This window comes from Mustelus asterias, chromosome 27, assembly GCF_964213995.1.
Source record: "Mustelus asterias chromosome 27, sMusAst1.hap1.1, whole genome shotgun sequence".
Taxonomy (NCBI): Eukaryota; Metazoa; Chordata; class Chondrichthyes; order Carcharhiniformes; family Triakidae; genus Mustelus; species Mustelus asterias.
This window is the reverse complement of record NC_135827.1, coordinates 39,678,896-39,699,474: the sequence shown is the minus strand read 5'-3', so window position 1 is coordinate 39,699,474 and position 20,579 is coordinate 39,678,896. Positions and strand designations below refer to the sequence as shown.

Sequence of the window (20,579 nt, the reverse complement as noted above, 5' to 3'; positions counted from 1 at the left end):
CAGTGTGGGGGTGGCGGAGTCAGTGTGGGGGTGAGGGGTCAGTGTGAGGGTGGGGGAGTCAGTCAGGGGGGGGGTCAGTGTGGGGGTGGGGGAGTCAGTGTGGGGGTGGCGGAGTCAGTGTGGGGGTGAGGGGTCAGTATGAGGGTGGGGGAGTCAGTCAGTGTGTGGGGGGGGGGGGGGGGGGTCAGTGTAGGGGCGGGGCTATCAATGTGTCTGGCGGGCTGCTCAATGAGCTCATTGGCCTGTCTCGGGGCGGCGCCTGCGGGAAATGTGTCCCCGCGGAGAGAGCCGCGAGCCCGGGACAATCGGCCCATCGCCTGCGCTCCTATCCCTCTGCCTGTCTCCACACACCCGCTGCCGGGCCCGCTATTCGCTTTGTCAATTATAATCTCCCCTCCCCCCCCTCTATAAAGCAGAAACAGTGACCGTTACCGCTCCGTGGCCACAATCCGGGCGCTTCACCCGCATTCCCGCTCCTTCGCGGCACCGACACAGGCCCGAGCTCCGCCTGGGAGCGGGAGAGGAGGGGCGGGGCGGGGCGCACAGAGGGAAGGGGCGAGAGGGCGGGCGGACAGAGGGAGGGGGCGGGGCGAGAGGGAGGGGGCGGGGCGAGAGGGAGGGGGCGGGGCGAGAGGGAGGGGGCGGGGCGAGAGGGAGGAGCGGGGCACAGAGGGAGGGGCGGGGCTCCTGGTGTTTGGCTGAGGGGGAGGGGCGGGGGCGGGGGCGGGGCGATCTGGAGGGGCGGGCCTGGCGATCTGGAGCGGCGAGGCGATCTGGAGGGGCGGGGTTGGCGCTCCGCGCGCTTTCTCCGTTGGGGTTTGAAGCTGCGGAGCGGCTCGCGCCGCGGTGTCCGCTGGCTCGGCTCTCTGGGCGGCCCACACCGCCTTGGTCCCGGCTGCGTGAACAGGCAGCAGACAGGCCGGGGTACGGAGGGAGCGGGTTAGGATTTCCGCTGTCCCGGATAATACCCGCCCGCACCTGGTTTCCAGTGACAGGGGCGTTGGGAATGGCGGTTTCAAAACACCCTCGACATTTGCACGTGGTCCCCGTGTCTGCGTGGGTTTCCTCCCACAGTTTAGAGACGTGCTGGTTCGGTGGATGCTAACTTGCGCCTCGTTTCAGGGAGGGATAGCAGGGTAAATATGTGGGGTTAGGGGGATAGATTGGGATTGTAGTTGGTGTCGGCTCAGTGGGCCGAATGGCCTTCTGTACTGTAGGGATTCTATGATGATCTATGATGAACTTTACCCTGGCGGAGTGGACATTAAATCAAAATGTGGAGATGCCGGCGTTGGACTGGGGTAAACACAGTAAGAAGTCTCACAACACCAGGTTAAAGTCCAACAGGTTTATTTGGTAGCAAATACCATAAGCTTTCGGAGCGCTGCCCCTTCGTCAGATGGAGTGGATATCTGTTCTCCAACAGTGCACAGACACAGAAATCAAGTTACAGAATACTGATTAGAATGCAAATCTCTACAGCCAGCCAGGTCTTAAAGGTACAGATAATGTGGGTGGAGGGAGCATTCAACACAGGTTAAAGAGATGTGTATTGTCTCCAGACAGAACAGCTAGTGAGATTCTACAAGTCCAGGAGGCAAACTGTGGGGGTTACTGATAATGTGACATAAATCCAACATCCCGGTTTAGGTTGTCCTCATGTGTGCGGAACTTGGCTATCAGTTTCTGCTCAGCGACTCTGCGCTGTCGTGTGTCGTGAAGGCCGCCTTGGAGAACGCTTACCTGAAGATACAAGGCTGAATGCCCGTGACTGCTGAAGTGCTCCCCCACAGGAAGAGAACAGTCTTGCCTGGTGATTGTCGAGCGGTGTTCATTCATCAGTTGTCGTAACGTCTACGACGCTACGACAACGGATGAATGAACACCGCTCGACAGGTGTCAATAGGCTATGACAACTGATGAATGAACACCGCTCGACAATCACCAGGCAAAACTGTTCTCTTCCTGTGGGGGAGCACTTCAGCAGTCACGGGCATTCAGCCTTGGATCTTCAGGTAAGCGTTCTCCAAGATGGCCTTCACGACACACGACAGCGCAGAGTCGCTGAGCAGAAACTGATAGCCAAGTTCCGCACACATGAGGACGGCCTAAACCGGGATGTTGGATTTATGTCACATTATCAGTAACCCCCACAGCTTGCCTCCTGGGCTTGTAGAATCTCACTAGCTGTTCTGTCTGGAGACAATACACATCTCTTTAACCTGTGTTGAATGCTCCCTCCACCCACATTATCTGTACCTTTAAGACCTGGCTGGCTGTAGAGATTTGCATTCTAATTAGTATTCTGTCACTTGATTTCTGTATCTGTGCACTGTTGGAGAACAGATATCCACCCCATCTGACGAAGGAGCTGTGCTCCGAAAGCTTATGGTACTTGCCACCAAATAAACCTGTTGGACTTTAACCTGGTGTTGTGAGACTTCTTACTGTGCATTAAATCAAAAGCAGTGCTGCACTCTAGCCTGAGGGTGTGAAAGAGGCCAATTTCCTCCCACAGTCTGAAAGACATGCTGGTTAGGTGCATTGGCCATAACATATAGGAGCAGAATTAGGCCATTTGGCCCATCCAGTCTGCTCTGCCATTCAATCATGGCTGATGTGATGTTCATCACCATTCTCCTGCCTTCTCCCCATAACCCTTGATCCCTTTATTGATCAAGAATCTAACTATCTTCGTCTTAAAGACACTCAAGGGCTTCACAGCCTCCTGTGGCAAAGAGTTTCACAGATTCACCACCCTCTGGCTGAAGAGATTCCTCTTCCACCTTCTGCTAGGAAAAAGACACAAAAGTCTGAGGTCACGTGCCAACCAACTCAAGAACTTCTATGCTGCCATCAGACTTTTGAATGGACCTACCTTGCATTAAGTTGATCTTTCTCTCCACCCTAGCTATGGCTGTAACAGTACATTCTGCACTCTTCTTTCCTTCTCTATGAACGGTATGCTTTGTTTAGCGCGCAAAAAACAATGCCTTTCACTGTATGCTAATACATGTGACAATAATAAATCAAATCAAAATCCTCCTAATCTCTGTTTTAAAGGAGCGTCTGAGGTTGTGCCCTTTAGTTCTAGTCTCTCCCACTCGTGGAAACATACTCTCCATGTCCACACTACCTTCTGTATTCTGTAAGTTTCAATTAGATCCCCCTCATCATTCTAAACTCCATTGTGTTAAATTCTCCCTCAGTGTACCTGAACAGGTGCCAGAGTGTGGCGACTCGGGGATTTTCACAGTAACTTCATTGCAGTGTTAACATAAGCCTAGTGTGACACTAATAAATAAAATAAGATCCCATCTCCAAGAAGGAAGATGGGACATCGATATTTCTCCTTTAGTTAGTATCACAGTCTGATTATTGCTGTGTGGAGGATCTTCCTGTGCACACATTGGCTTCTGATTTACACATTACAACAAGACATTTATAAAAGCTTTGCATTTTAATGCTGTTAATCATTTTGTGACATCCTGAGGTCATGCAAGGTGCTAGATTAATGCAAATCCAAACCCTACATTGCCTGGTATTAATTGTGGAAGAGTGAAAATTAATCAAATTAATTAAGTTCTGCTGCGTTGTTAGATGCTTTACGGTACAATTTTGCCCCAGGTTCTGGCTGGCCCCATGAAGGCTGTACCTCTCTTCACCCTGAGAATGTGATGGTGACCTTCTGGAACCACTAAAATTCCCACATGGGGAATTTTCATACATTGGCCCAGCATCCATGAACAAATGGGAATGGACATTCAAAGCTGTATGGGATGTGATGGTGGTTTCTGAATTGGTTAGTTTGCAATCTCATTCTCTTTATTCATCATGTGAACCTAATTCCCAGTATTGTCACTCCACATATAATCTTGTAACTATTTTTCTCTTTACATATGTTCATTGATCTGTCTACATGTATATGTATGAATGTACATTTCCATGAGGGCAGTAGAGCCAGCCTTCAACCACTAATATTGTAAACTAGAATAGATATTTGCCCATAATCTTGGCAGAGCCATTTATTTTCATTATGGCCATTCATGCCCAATTAATCCCAGTAAAAACAGCACATGGAGTTATCAATCTTGTTGAATTGGTCCTATGCAAATAGTTCTAGGAAGAAAAGAGAGACTTGCATTTTAACATAGCACCTTTCACAATGTCAGGAAGTGACTAAGTGCTTTACAGCATTGAAGTGCTTTTGAAGTGTAGTCACTGCTGTAATGTAGGAAATTTCAAGCGGCCAATTTTCTCTCACAAGTTCAGATAAAGTAATAAGATAAATAATCTTTTTTTTACTGTTGATTAGGGGATACTTGACAAGGACACTTCGAGAACTCAGTTGCTCTTTGTTATGATGGCTATGGGTAAGTGTCAATAGATCTCCAGCGGGCCTCATAGAGTACGAGCTCCCCTATTTGTGAGTGGAGGCTTGCCCTAGAGGGAAGGAGCAGCGGGGTTTTAAAATCAGCTGGCTCCACTCAGGCCGGCAGTTGAAAGACTCCTGTGCCTGACCTGTACACTGTAGCTGCAGAAGCAGTATTTTTTGCATGTTGTAAATGAAGGGTGTTGGGAACAGAAGACTGATCTCAGTGAGGTTATTACATTGGCAACAAGGAATAAAGTGAGTTAATTTCTTCCCTTCTGGACAACCTTTACTGTTGAGACAGGTAATCCTCTGATCAGAAAAATGTCTCTTTTTGGTAAACGTGAAGCCTACAATGCAAGCATAGAAGATTGGGCCCAATACACAGGGCGTATGCATTTTTTGTTTCGGGCTTGAGGGAGATGAGAAGCAGAAGTAGGCCTGTTGACTGCATGTGGGGCCCAACTGTCAGTATATTAAAAAGCCTGACATACCCGGATGCCCCTGACTCTGAAACCTCTAGTAAATTAGCTAAAGGTTATTATGACCCATAATACTCCAGCAATACTGCTTTAACATGGTAGGGCAAACCCCTGGGGAATCTGTCACCAAATTGACCAGACTCTGAAAACTGGCAAAGCCCGTGAATTTGGGTCACTGACGGCACGTTGCGAGATAGACTGGTCTGTGGAATTAACAACATGACAGTACAAAATAATTATTGGCAGAACCCAATTTGGATCGAAATAATGCCATTGAAATAGCTCTATCATTGGAGAATACAGAGAAAGGAGCTCAGGAACCACAGGGGTCATCGGACAGCAGTATCCTCCAAATGGAGGAGGGGCCTCATGCTAATATCTACATCAAAACTCAACTGAGATAATGATATCAGTAAAATATCACAGAATCCCTCACAATGATGGAGCCCAAGTGGCATCACCAGGCAGTCAAGGAAGGGCAGGACAGCCTTCAGACCCCTAGGGAGCATATTCCAAAAAGTTATAGATGCCAGAAGGTGGACTATTGGACTACCGCAAGTGCTGCAGAAGACTACAACCGACGCACCAATATAGGGACAGTCAAAACGCATGTAGTTTCAAAAAAGGCGAAGGCCAGCACTAGACCATACCTTACAGGTATGCCCATTATCAGAACAAAGACAATGCAATTAAATTGCATCTCCATGACATAATGGTGGAGCTGTTAGTAAATGGCTACCCATTAAAATGGAAGTGGATATGGGGGCTGCAGTTTCCATTATCAGGCAGCAGACTTATGATCGCCTCCAGACTGATATTCAGCTCCTGAGCTAAAAAGACATGAAGGCCAGGCTGGCCACCTAGACGGGAGAATCATTACAGATAAAGGGCACCACAGCAACCCTGGTGACTTAAAGGCAGCAGTCAGCTCGATTTATTGTACGGGGACAAGGACCTGGCCTACGGGGAGAGATTGGCTCCAGCACATAAAACTGGCTGGAGATCTTCAGATTGGGTGTAGGAGACTGTACAAATCCATCAATAAGTACCCCAAAGTTTTCAAGGAAAGACTTGGAAAAATAGGGGGAGTGAAAGCTAAGATCTGCGTCGACCCCGATGCTTCACCTAAGTATTTTAGAGCAAGACCAGTTCCATACTCCCCATTGGAAAAAGTAGAGTGAGAACTGAAACGGCTGGAAAAGCTGGGCATGATAAGACCATCCAATTCGCAGAGTGGGCCGTACCTGTTGTTCCTATCTTCAAGCCGGATAAGTTGGTCTGACTTTATGAAGGCTAAGGCTCACTGTCAGTCATGTTTCTAAACTTGGCAAATACCCATTCCCCGGATTGAAGACCTGTACGCCAAGTTGCCTTGTGGACAAGCATTATCTAAATTGGACGAGCTTGAGCCATGCATATCTCCAACTTGAATTAGACAAGCCTTCCCAGATTTATTTGACAATTAGTATGTACAAAGGCTTCAGGGCCATTTTTCAACGGATTATGCGGAACATACTCCAAAGGTTATCTCAGGTAGCAGTGTACCTGGACAATGTCTTGGTCACAGGAATTTCAGAACATGAACACCTAACAAACCTGGGAGAGGTATTTGATTCTCAGAGGTTTGGATATGACTGAAAAGGGAAAAATATGTCTTCCGAGCAAGTGCCGTGATCTATTTGGTCTATTGGGTGGATGCAAGGGCCTTCTATGTAGGACAAGGTTAGGGTCATTAAGGAGGTGCCAACTCCAAGGAATCCAACAGAAATTAAATCCTTCCTGGAGTTAGTGAATTATTGCACAAAATATATTCCAAATTTGGCTTCCTTACCAGCCCCCTTGCATACCCTACTACGGAAACATCAAAGGTGGTCTTGTGGGGCACTGCAGTGGAGGCTTTCAGCAGCGCTAAACGGCAGATTTTGTCCACTAATTTATTGGTCCATTTTCACCTCAAAAACAACCTTATCCTGACATGCAATATCTCCCCTCACTGGCACATTTTGGAAAGGTGAAACAGAGAAGCTTATTGTATATGCACCTCGGATCTGAATGGAGGTACTCCCAAATTGAGAAAGAGGGGTTGGCAATTGTCTTCAACATGGCGGCACAGTGGTTAGCACTGCTGCCTCACAGTGCCAGGGACCTGGATTCGATTCCTGGCTTGGGTCACTGTCTGTGTGGAGTCTGCACCCTCTCCCAATGTCTGCGTGGGTTTCCCCCAGGTGCTCCAGTTTCCTCCCACAGTCTGAAAGACATGCCAGTTAGGTGCATTGGCCATGCAAAATTCTCCCTCAGTGTACCCGAACAGGCGCCGGCCAGAGCGTGGTGACTAGGGATTTTCACAGTAACTTCACTGCAGTGTTAATGTAAGACTACTTGTGACACTAACTTTAAAAAATGTCATCAATACGTCTACAGTAGACGCTTCATCATAGTAACTGATGATAAACCATTGCTGAGACTTTTAAAGAAGAAATGGCAATAACTCCCCTCCCCATTGCCTCCGCCTGGATACAATGTTGTGCCTTGTTATTGGTGGCTTATGAATGGCTCCAGCACATAAAACTGAACTGGCTGGAGATCTAAGGACCCAGTTCTGTCTAAATGAAAACATATGATATTATGTGGGCTATTCAGAGGACAACCATCAGATGAAATGAAACCCGATCTCACAAAGAAAGATAACTTAGTGTTGAGAATGATATCATCCTCTGGGGGCTCTTGTAGTTGTCCCTAAGCCCAGGGCAATGTCCAATAGCGATGGAATTACACCATGGCCACTCTGGGATTTCAAAAATTAAAATGCTAGCCAGGAGCTACATGCGGTAGCCTGAAAAAATAACCCGCAGCATCCACAGAGACAAAACTGGCATGAATTTTATTCGACGATAGGATTACTCCTCGCACAAAGACAAAAATCTCTCCAGTGGAATTGTTAATGGGATGGAAGCGTCAGTCAAGATTAAGCCTCCTGTTCCCCAGACCTGACAGGGAGGGTTGAACCCCAACAAGAAAATCAGAAGAAGAACTATGATTCTGCAAGGACAGAAATGGCTCAAAACCGCTGACCCAGTCCATGTGAGGAACTTCGGGGACAGTCTCAATTGGGTCCTCAGGATCATAACGGAAAAAACAGGGCTCGTGCCTTATAAGGTCAAAGTACAGGGAAAAGTTGTGAGGAAGCACTTGGACCATCTCAGTAATAGGGAGCCCACACCAGTGCAGCCCTCATACCAACTGTGGGGATGACCACTGTAAGAGTTTTAACAACACCAGGTTAAAGTCCAACAGGTTTATTTGATAGCAAATGCCATTAGCTTTCGGAGCGCTGCTCCTTCGTCAGATGGAGTGGAAATCTGCTCTCAAACGGCACAGAGACACAAAATCAAGTCACAGAATACTGACCCCCAGAATCATACCCCCAGATCCAGTCCTGCCTCCAATTGACTCCAGGCCGATCGCCAAGTGGCAGAAAAGGCCCTCCTGTGGCAGGGGTGCTGGGAAAGAAGCGGATTTGAGGGGGGGGAGGTATGTTATGATGGCCATCGGGGAATTTCAATCCATCTCCCCGTGGGCCTCGTGGAGCATGAGGTCCCCTATTAAGCAAGTGAAGGCTCGCCCAATTGGGAAGGAATAGCGGTGGGGGGAATTAAAGCCACGCTGGCAGTTGAAGGACTCTGGGGCTTAGCCTGTACGCTGAAGCTGCCAAAACAGAACTTTAAGCATTCTGTAAATAAAGGGTATTTGTGATGGAAGACTAGCTTCAATTAGATTATTACACTTCAAATGTTAAGATAGGTTGCATTTTAACGTATGATCCTAAAATGCAGCATCTTCAAGAGTGCAGCATTCCCCATTATTACATTGTTGTGTAGAGCTAGTTATGTGCTCAAGTTAGAACATAAGAACTAGGAGCAGGAGTAGGTCATCTGGCCTCTCGAGCCTGCTCCACCATTCAATAAGATCATGGCTGATCTTTTCATGGATTCAGCTCCACTTACCCACCCGCTCACTATAACCCTTGATTCCTTTACTGTTCAAAAATTTATCTATCCTTGCCTCAAAAACATTCTATGAGGTAGCCTCAACTGCTTCACTGGGCAGGGAATTCCACAGATTCACAACCCTTTGGGTGAAGAAGTTCCTCCTGAACTTAATCCTAAATCTGCTCCCCCTTATTTTGAGGCCGTGCCCTCTAGTTCTAATTTCACCTGCCAGTGGAAACAACCTCACTGCTTCTATCTTATCTATTCCCTTCATAATCTTATATGTTTCTACAAGATCTCCCCTCATTCTTCTGAATTTCAATGAGTATAGTCCCAGTCTACTCAATCTCTTCTCATAAGCCAACCCTCTCAACTCCGGAATCAACCTAGTGAATCTCCTCTGCACCCCCTCCAGTGCCAATATATCCTTTCTCAAGTAAGGAGACCAAAACTGTACACAGTACTCCAGGTGTGGCCTCACCAGCACCTTATACAGCTGCAACATTTTTAAACAAATGTGTTCTTTGGATGCTGGTGATGCAGTATTTATTGCCCATTCATCGTTGCGCCAGGACATTAAAAATGGGGTCAAAATTTTGGAATTCTTTCCCTAGCAGCACTGTGGGTGTACCCACCCCTCAGGGAGTGCAGCAGTTCAGGAAGGCAGCTCACCACCATTCCCTTCTTAAAGGCAACTAGGGATGGGTAATAAATGCTAGCCTAGCCAGTGACATCCACATCCTGTAAATTGATTTTTAAAAATTAAGAGTCAACCATGTATTTATTGTGAGGCTGAAGTCATATGTAGGCCAGAGCAGATAAGGATGAAAGGTTCCTTTCCCTGAACCAATTAGATTCTTATAACAATCTGGCAATCTTCATGATAATATTTTCTGCTGCCACCCCCCAAATTACCAGATTATTTTTGAATTTTGTTTCACAACTTGCTCTGGTGAGGTTTTGAACTCATGACTCTGTGTTGCTATTTCAATGCCATAAATTATTTCAGATCCAGCTATTTTTATCACTAATCCCAATAAAAATGTCTCTATCCTATTAATTCCACTGAGCTGTCCCTGTCCATTAATCCCAAAATGAGCAGCCCTGTTCCTCTCCCTGTTCAATTAGTCTTTTAGCACGGTTCAGTCAACCCAGTTGGGTAGAGATGTTCTTAGTCCCTTTAATCTGGCCATTTCCTATTATCCCTGTGATGACAGGCGCATCACATTAATCTGACCCCATTCTATTAATCCCCTAATAATACTTTGAAGAAGCAAGCACGTGTGAAATTTATGGCACATATTGAACAGATGCAACCACTTGGTGCTTGCGGTGAGGAAAATTTGATTTTCATCATGTTCCCTTTTCTGGAACCTGAAATTACTCTGACCTTTCAACTAATCATTTTGTTATTATTCATTCTCAAGGTGTGGGTGTCACTGGCAAGGCTGGCATTTATTACTCATCACTAACGGTTGATAGATTTCTGTTTTCTAAAAATCTTGCCACATTAGTGTGGGACAGGACTGATAGGCCAGTCTATGTAAGGGCAACAGATTTGCTTAGTGGACCGTTTAAAAATTTTTTTTAACAACAGTCCAATGTCTTCATTGTCACCAACTGATGCCAGCTTTCTACTTCCAGATTTTTAAAGAATGAATTTAAATTCTGAAACTGCCACGTTAGATTTCAATTCACAATCACCGGATTCATAACCAGATCTCCGGAATATACGAGTCCCATAACCTGTCCTTGCTATCATACTTTATCCAACATGCTTGTACCTCTGCCATGTGATCATAAAGGAGTGTGGTCATTACGGGTATAATCTAACTGGGGCATTGTCTGGAGTGGAAATACATGTTTTACAACAACTGTAGTTCTTTATATTGAAGTATGCTGGGCATACAGTATGACAGATACTTGAGGTGGCAAGAGAAAGGAAAGTGAATCAGTGGAGATAAACAAACCCAGTGTCTATTTTACAAAGGTTCTGCAGCTTTGAACACAAATTGTTCAGTTTCATTAACTGGCTTTCTGCGTGTTTATCAGCCACGGTGAGGTTGGACATCTTTTCCCGGCGCGGATAGGAAGGGATTCTGTGAGAGCAAATGATTTATTGAGTCCAGTAGAATCTAGTCAAGATAAAGTTACTGAACCGTGAGCTTATTGCTCACAGCCAGTGGGAGCAAAGTGAAATTGCACAGCTTCTTGCAGAGGCTGAGATTAATGAAAGCAGGCACTCCATGTTATTACACATAGAAGTTTTATCTAAGAGCAGCACTGATGCAAGTTGAACACTTAAAAACCTTGCAGAGAAAACAATGCAATCAGAAATCAACAAGAACACACCAATGACATAGGAAATTGTCTCACAGAGGGACAAAAGTCAGATACTATCTGGTAATGAAGGGTTACAGAGTCAAGGCGGGGAATTGGAGTTATGCTTTTGTTAATTCTCAGCTTGCCTATTCAAACAGTCTCCTGGTTGGTCTCTTATCTTCCACCCTTCATAAGCAAGAGCTTATCTTAAGACCTGCAGCAAGTACCATTCACCCATTCTCTGTGTTCTCTGACATAGATTAGCCCCCAGTCTGGTAACTCCTCAATTTTAGAATTCTCATCCTTGTTTTCATATCCCTCCATATCTCTGCAACCTCTTCCAGCTCCAAAACCTCCAAGGATGTACTCCTCCAATTCTGGCCTCTGAACATCCCTGATTTTAATTGATCACCATTATTGGCTGTGCCTTCAGCTTTGGAATGTCCTTCCTAAATCACTCTATGTCTGCCCTTTTAATGCACTTCTCATTTTCTATCTCTTTGGCCAAGATTTTGGTCACCTGCCCTAATATCTGCTTTTGTGGTTTGGTGTCGACTTCTGTTTGGCAATACTCCTGTGCACCATCTTTGGGCATTTTACACATTAAAGGAACTATATAAATGCAGGTTCTTGTTACGTAAAGATCAGCCATGATCTAATTCAATGGTAGAATGGGCTTGAAGGGGTGAGTGGCCACTTCCTATTCCTATGTACCTAATCCATACCCAGAAGGCATGGCCTCCAATGTCCTTCAGTGATGTTTCTTTGCTCAGACACCAAACTGAAGGTGTGGATATGGAGACTGAATGCAGTGCTTTTAAGAACAGAAGAGGGATGTGGACTGTAGCAAAGTCGAAGGCAACTTGTTGTGGTTTCAAGCAGCAATTGATTTATGAACACTAATATTTATATATACAAGATAAGGGTCTGACAGAATTGCAATACACATCCACTATCTTCTCCTGCCTGGCTTCAACTGAGGCTCCTCCCCATCCCAGGATACGTGCTTGTGCTGCTGATTAGCTCGGCTTCCCACCCTACCTCTCCATAGGGTCCAGCCTGATCAAATGGCCCACAAAGGATCGCCCCCCTTAAAGGGGACACATTACCTAACACATTCCTTCCCCCCCTAACTCCTGAGTCCACGGATGAATGAAACAAAAGGAACATCATTAGGCATACATGGCACAACAACACATCAGGGAAAAACTCATCACAAAGTCAGTCGGTCTGGAAACTTCCAGGCTCTGAATGAATGTCCGGATCCTTGAGTGAGTAAAGAATCCGAGCAGCCGGAGGCAAACCCATTAATCCAGGGTCGACATCCTTCTAAATAGCTACTGTCTCCTCGGCTTCGGATCCTCCTGGGTCACCTTGACTCCAAATTAATGCAGGAATCCCTGGATCAGCAACTGGCAAATATGAGTCCACTGCAGGACACACCTGTTGGGCTCCTATATCAGGGCCAACTCTCTTCCTCAAATGATCCACATGCTTTTTTACACAATGACTTGTGCTTCGACAACGTGGGAGGCTGGTCCCATTCTTTCCCCAATTTTGCCCGCCACCCATGTCGGTCCACCTGCAAAGTTCTGATAGAATTGCAATACACGTCTACTCTCTTCTCTTTCTTGGCTCCAACTGAGGTTCCTCCCCGTCCCAGGATGCACGCCCCTGCTACTGATTGGCTCGACTTCCCATGCAACCTCTCCATGGGATCCGGTCTGATCACGTGGTCCTCAAAGGATCGCCCCTTAAATACCACATTACCACCATTTTCTTTAAAGCTACAACATGGCTTTCCTCTTGCAGGACATGGGACAAACTTCCCGTGAACTGAAAGCTGTGTCACTATTCTCGGCTGCACTGAATCAGTGTGATTCCAATTTCACAATTAACTTTGATCTGCACTGTTAGAGGTGTGGTTTTTTGGATCGCATGTTACCCTGAGGCTCCATGGGCTTTTATGGTGGAGGAAAAGATACCTTGGTGCTATTTCAAAGAGGAGTAGGCGAGTTCTGCGTCCTGGTCAGTATCTATTCCTCAACATCTTTAAAAAAAAACAGATGATCTATTACGTTGCTGTGCACAAATTGGTTGTTGCGTTTCCTATTTTAAAGCAGTGATTACACTAAAAATTCCAGGATTCAGCCTCCACCATAACTTATGTAGTTTCTCGAAATGAGGGGACACTTGCCAAGGAGTGCATCCCGTGGCAGGAAACTGCCCATAGAGTCTCAACATGGGGGGCAGTTATGCTGCAGCTATTACATGGTTCTGGCTGACCAGGAGACCCTCCCATTTTACCACCTGCCATAAGCTTATTGGAAGGAATTACAGGTTAATAATCAATATTTGTCCACCCTATGAGCACATATGCCCTGGAGTGGGATTCAAACCCAGAGCTTCTGGCTCAATGGTAGGGACAGCACTCACTGTGCCACAATACCTACCCCAGTCTTCTGAAATAGTTTTAAGTTTATTTATTAGTGTCACAAGTAGGCTTACACTAACACTGCAATGAAGTTACTGTGAAAATCCCCTGGTCGCCACACCTCTGTTCAGGGAAACAGAGAGAGAATTTAGCATGGCCAATGCACCTAACCAGCACGTCTTTCCATCTGTGGGAGGAAACTGGAGCACCAGGCGGAAGCCCACGCAGACACTGGGAGAATGTGCAGTTTCCGCACAGATGGTGACCCAAGCCGGGAATCGAACCTGGGTCCCTGGCACTGTGAGGCAGCAGTGCTAACCACTGTGCCACGTAGAACTGCTTATTCAGGTGGATCCGATGAGGCCATCAAATCTTTGATAATCAAAATTTCATCTTAGAGTGTCCCTGTTAAGGTGATTTATTCCATCTGGGTTATCAGAGGCTGGTGCATCCTCAAGCTGAGCAACTTTCCACGAAAAACCCAACACTCTGCTTGTTTGAAAATGGTGATGAAAAGTTGTGATTAAAGGAACAGTCACAAACGCAAAACAGTAAAGGCAATGACATGGAATGCTAGTAAAACTTTAAGTATACGCCATTTCAGACTCAAGTGTCCAACATCTCCTTTAACTTTTACAGTATAGAGTTAAAACTCCCAACTAGGTAAAAGCACAAGCCAGTAATGTGCTAGCCTTGAACTTCTGTCAGGGCTGTAGGGTTAAAATTATGAGGATATCTTGCATGGACTGGACTTGTGTTCCCTTGAGTATAATTAAATGGGATCTAATTGAAGTACTTCAGATGATTAAAACAGTTGAAGCAGAGACAGACTGTTTCCTCTGGGTGGGGTGAGTCCGGAACAAGGGGTGCACAAAGTTAAATTAGGTCTGGTTCATACAGGGCTGAGGTCAGGAAGCACTTCCTCACACTAAAGGTCATTGAAATCTGAAGCTCTCTGCCCAAAAAGCTGTTAATTGAAAGTTCCAAAACTGCGATTGATAGAAGTTTGTTAGACAAGGGTATTGAAGAATATGAAACTGAGCCAGGTAAGTTAAGATACAAATCAGTTACAATCTAGTTGAATACTGGAAGGGGCGCACAGGGCTAAATGGCCCCCTCTTGTTCCTACATTGCCCATTGGAAATGCATAAGGTATCCAATAGACATTGTTTTCCAGCTGGTTAAAAAATAGTTCAAAGCTGTGCAGAAAAGTCCAAATTTTCAAAAATAATATTCCCTATGTGACTGTCTCCAGCAGCCTTTATTTTAAGACCTGTTAAATTATTCAAGCTATACAAGATCCAAAAGATAATTATTTTGTCACTTACCTATGAGTTACATGCATTACTGCACGATAGGAGGTCACTCAGCCCTTGGGGAAACCTGCCGGCATTGCAATTCTCTCAATGGCGGCGATTCCTGCTGGCTGATGGCAAGAACGCCATTTGCATCTGATAAATGCTCATTAGAACAACTGCTCGCCGGCATCCCATCAGTCCTTACAATCCTGCATCACACCAGCGTGAAATTATGTCCGTCTAAAATCCATTTGCTAAAGAATGGCGTGCACAAGGCAGTCTTCAGTTCACAAAATACTTCAAAGTGAGTGCAGCAAATCTCTGCCATAGTGCTACACCGCTCCTGTTGCGCTGTTCACCACTTTTGTGCTCTTATTCCTCTATTAATAAAGCCAAGGATTCCATATGCTTTTTTTTTAAACAGCCTTATTACCTTGTTCTTCAAATTTTGATCATCATAGAATCATCATAGAAACCCTACAGTGCAGAAAGAGGCCATTCGGCCCGTCGAGTCTGCACCGACCTCAATCCCACCCAGGCCCTATCCCCATATCCCCACATATTTACCCGCTAATCCCTCTAACCTACGCATCCCGGGACACTAAGGGGCAATTTAGCATAGCCAATTAACCTAACCCGCACATCTTTGGACCTACTGTTTTGAACAATGAATAACTTTAAGTTAAATATATATGTGTGTCTGTGTGTGTATTTTAAGAAAGGCAAAAATGGCTTCAGTTTCATTTAGGTTTCATTTATGAATCTTGGTGCCTGGGAATCTGGATAAACTTGTGACCTAAAAGGTTTCAGTTTGTATATATTCATGTTTAATGAGGTCTTACAACCCTCGATGTTAAAGAGATGTGTTAAAAGTGGTTGAAAGTTCAGTAATTCTGGGAAAAAAACACACAAAGTAGAAAAACTTTACTGTTGCCTAGCGACAGTGATCCAATGCAAAGACACAGAAAAAACAGGAGTTGAGAGAGGGGATGTCCAAAATGTGTCAGAGAAAGAAGACAAGCATTTTAAGCTCTCTGAAGAAGATAAACTGCAAGTCTGGTAAGACTGTAATTAACTGAGTAATCAGTTATAGGACTCAGTAACATGATTAGCGGAGATGCTACTGGAAGACTGAGTTGGGTGGGAAGTATCAAGTGAACGCTCAAGAATCCAGCAGAAGAAAGGCATTTGCACCTGTGCCAGTTCAAAGTAAGAATCCTTTTTGCCAAGTGAGTGGTAAATCTTCACTGGTTTATGTGTCTGTAAAGATACTGCTGGGGTAAAGGAATAGTGAGAGTTTGAATAATCTTAGATTGTATTGAGATCTTTCCAACCATTTTATTTGGTGTAATATGTTTCATTTTTTTTGTTTTGATAACTGTTGTATTCTCTGTATTAAAAGATCATTAGTTACTCCTGTGAATTTGTTCAGTAACTTTCCTCCATGGTTTCTCAGAAAAACAATTAGGATCTATCAAGCCAGGTTTCACTCTGGGATTTGACTTGTCCAGTAATTACAGCAGCTGGGATCATAAAGTGGGGACTTGTTAGGGATTAAACATCCTCGAATTTAAGTGGGATCTGTAAATCCTTAAAGAAATGAGTAAGTGGAGGGCATAGGAACAGCATTTGCTGTGAAGTATATTATATTGGAACTCAAAAATGACTGACTGTTGCTAGACCTATTCTGGGAGCAGAAAATCTAACAGTAGATTATCTAAAACTCCCTACTAAGATTACACTAAGAGAATTAGCAGATCAATTGCATGTAGAAATAAAAGCAGGATTTTGTAAGGTGATACGATTAAAGTGATTACCCAGCACTTATAATTAAAAGAAAAGAATTGAAATTGGCATTTCATAGCTAGAGTTCGTTAGAATTCAGTTGCAAATGAAGCTATGAATTAGAAAAAAGAAAATAATTAAGTAAAAACTTGAATTAAAAAAGGAAGAAGAAACAGCGAAAGAAATGGAAATGCAAAAACTTGAACTTACAAATATCCTGACAAGTACGACCTTACACTTGCCTATTAGAAGAACATAGAACATAGAACATAGAAAGCCACAGCACAAACAGGCCCTTCGGCCCACAAGTTGCGCCGATCACATCCCCACCTCTAGGCCTATCTATAGTCTGCAGATTGAAGTGGTTAAAAGGCCAATACTCAATGTTTGCGAACTTGTCCCTGAAGCAAATCGATTAACGCTTAGGACCATAAATAAAAAGCCTAATCGGACATTTGTTGAATTTGCAAGAGAGATGGAAATGCTGTGGGATCAATAGTTTCACTCATTAAAGTTGGAATGGATTTTTATTAACGTGAGGGAAATTATGATTATGGAAGAATTCCAAAATAGCATTCCAGTTACCATTAAGACTTATTTGGATGAGCATCAAGTATCAGAGATCCGAGAAGCTGCATTCTTAGCTGATACCTATGATACCTCACACAGACAATGACATGTGGGGACATGGTCATACATGGGAATCAACAGGGAAATTGAAGGAATAGAAATCCGGTGATGGAAAAGCTGCCTGGATCCTCCTGTTATTATTCCACCTCATTGTCTACTTCATATCTGAGTTTCAAATCCTCTGTGGACTTTAGAATTATGCCCTATGTATCCAATACGGGTTATTGATCTAGCTTAAAAGGGACAACATGCAGTACTGAGTGTAGCAGTTTCATGAGGAATTATTTGTTGGAATTGTAATCGGATTTTTTATGGCGGTTTGGTGTCCTTTAAGCAATGATTAAGATCTTAATCTAAAAATGTTTCATAAACAGTCTTTATGGATAGAGAGACAATTTCATTTTTGTCACAATTCTACCACATACAAGTATTGCTTAGTCTTGCTTAAGCAGTTGCGCTGTATGATTATGAAAAATTTAGATGGTGCTGTAGAAATTTCCAACTACAGCTTTAAAAGATCTGCGAGATCAATTTAATAATCAATACTATATTAAATTCTATAAATCAATGCTGCTCATAGATTCATATGATCGATACTGAACATTAACAACAATTTGCAATGATAAAACTCCCATGTGGTAAAATGTCCCAGGGCACTTCACAAGAATGTTATCAGATACAATTCAACGTCACATCACACAAAGATCACACAAAGAGATATTAGGACTGGGTGACCAAAAACATGGTCAAAGAGGTAGCTTTTAAGAAACAACTTAAAGAAGAGAGACCGAGAGATTTAGGGAAGTAATTGCAGAGCTGAGGGCTCAGGCAGCTGAATGCACAGTTGCTGTGAGGGAGTGAGTAAAATTGGGGTTTCAGAAAAAGACAGAATTGGAAGAACGTAGAGATCTTGGAGGGTTACAACTGGACACAGAGACAGGGTGGGGCATGGCCAAATAAACCAAGAGATCAATTAGGGTTGTAGATTCTATTGATAAATTTGATCTTATATTTCAGAGATCAGTGCTGATTATAGAGCCAAAGATCTGTGCAGATAATAGATTGCAGAGATCAATACTGCTGTAGACCTTACAGACCATTGCTAGCTATTTCCAAGAGATCAGTGCCATAAGAATGGAAGTAAATAGTTGCCTGATGTATTGAGTTCAGCTTTGTGGAGCGTTACTGTCCTTTCCACAATTCCACTTAAGAAGGTGAACCTCATGAGTCCTGTAAACTTTCCTCCATTCAACAGTGGAAGGATGTTCAGATTCTATCATTGCCAAAGAACCAAAACTTTACACATCACAGCTAATTCCAAAGTGTTTAAGGCAGTGCTTCCCAAACCTTTACCCAATGTGACCCGATTTTAATGCTTCAGACTTTATGAGACCCCAGAGTGAAAATTTTAGGGTGGAGGGCTAGAGGATTGTTGAGTAGACATGTAGCTTCTAGGGATGATTCCAACCTCTCTCTCAGAAGTCTGACTTCTATAAATCAATGCTGCTTATAGATTTATATGATCGATACTAAACATTAACAACAGTTTGCATTTATAAAGCTCCTTTAGTGTGGTAAAATGTCCCAGGGCACCTCACAAGAATGTTATCAGATACAATTCAATGTCAAATCACACAAAGAAATATTAGGACTGGGTGACCAAAAACATGGTCAAAGAGATAGCTTTTAAGGGACAACTTAAAAGTCTTAAAAGGTCAGTGATACATCATCATCTATGTCATATTTTAGCATACCTCATCTGTTAACTCTTTATACTACACCGCCCCCAAATATACTATCCTACTTCTTAACGTTAACATGAAACTATCTCTTTGACTATTTACTTTACATTTTTGTAACTCCTTTTTTACAACTACAGATCCCAGCCAACTTCAACTCCTATTCTTCCTGTCCCTAAGTTCAGGCCTGGGGGATTCAATCTTCCTCAGTATCCTCAGCTCTTCGGGAAGGTATCTTGGCATTGAAGATCTGAGATATCAATGAACGTAGATTGCAAAGGGAAAGACAACCAATTTCTGGTAAGACCAGCAGGAAAAAAAGATAATTTCCCAATTTTTGGGGGGAGGACCGTTTACTTTCTGTAGGTAAAGAGATCTACAATTCTCTCTGTGAGTTTGCTCCATTGTGGGCAATGTGAACAATTGCTGAGAATATGAAGACAAGACAACCTCATCTTCTGAAATGGGGTGAATATCCTATAGACAACCAAATGGGGGACAAGATTGCTGAACTGGATTCTGCAACCTCAGAAGTGTTAAAGATTCTACTGATGTGTCTGTGCTGACTTCAAGCTCTGAACAGAAATCTTTCTGCTGGGATTGAGTATGAATGGCAATTGCCTTTCACGCTGGGAAGGTACCAGCTCTCTAACAGAATCCATCTAAGGACACTAGCTTGGATTTATGATTCTATAGTCAAAAAGCTCAATGGGCTTTTTGCCAGATTTGGGAAACCAGAACAAATTGTGAGTGATAATGGACCACAATTCACGGCTCAGGAGTTTGAAGACTGTCTAAAGATGAGTGATATCTAACATAAAATCAGCACCTCTTCCACAAATGAATTAGCTGAAAGGTTTGTCCAGTCATTGAAGAATTCACCGAAAGCCTCCAAGGACCCAGGGTCATTAAATCGCCATCTAAACTGTTTGTTGGCAACATATTGCAACACTGTGCTTGTGACTACTCAGTTCCCCAACTTTACTACTGCTGAAGGGAAAGCTGAAAACTACATTTGATCTACTTTTTCCACAGGAGATGCCCAAGATAGTAGAACACAATCAGCAGTCGCAAATCTTAAGAAGATATGATAATTCCAAAAGACGCTTGTCTTGACAAGGAGAGCAAGTTGGGGCAGCACGATGGCACAGTGGTTAGCACTGCTGCCTCACAGCACCAGGGACCCGAGTTTGATTCCCGCTTGGTCACTGTCTGTGGAGTTTTCACATTCTTCCCGTGTCTGCGTGGGTTTCCTCCGGGTGCTCCAGTTTCCCCCCACAGTCCAAAGATGTGTGGATTAGGTGGATTGGCCATGCTTAGTTGCCCCTTAGTGTCAGGGGGACAAACTAGGGTAAATGCATGGGGTTTTGGGGATAGGGCCTGGGTGGGATTGTGGTCGGTGCAAACTCGATGGACCGAATGGCTTCCTTCTGGATTCTATGATTCTATCCTGTCATCTTCAAGTTTTGGTGTGCAGCTATACCACTAGCAAAAAGTGGGTTCCTGCAACTGTATTGGTTTAAACTGG

The 20,579-nt window shown here is 44.2% G+C and overlaps 1 protein-coding gene across 2 annotated transcripts in view; it reads right to left on the bottom strand.

Annotated features, from left to right (window-relative positions):
* ten1 (TEN1 subunit of CST complex) overlaps window positions 1-567 on the bottom strand; it is a 17,154-nt gene extending 16,587 nt beyond the window's left edge. The window contains exon 1 of one of the 2 annotated variants that reach the window (XM_078199056.1): window positions 433-567. The gene's annotated coding sequence lies outside the window, so the exon portion shown is untranslated. The remainder of the gene's footprint in view (window positions 1-432) is intronic. The other variant, XM_078199057.1, reaches the window with a different exon arrangement.
* Between the last annotated feature and the right edge of the window lie 20,012 nt (window positions 568-20,579).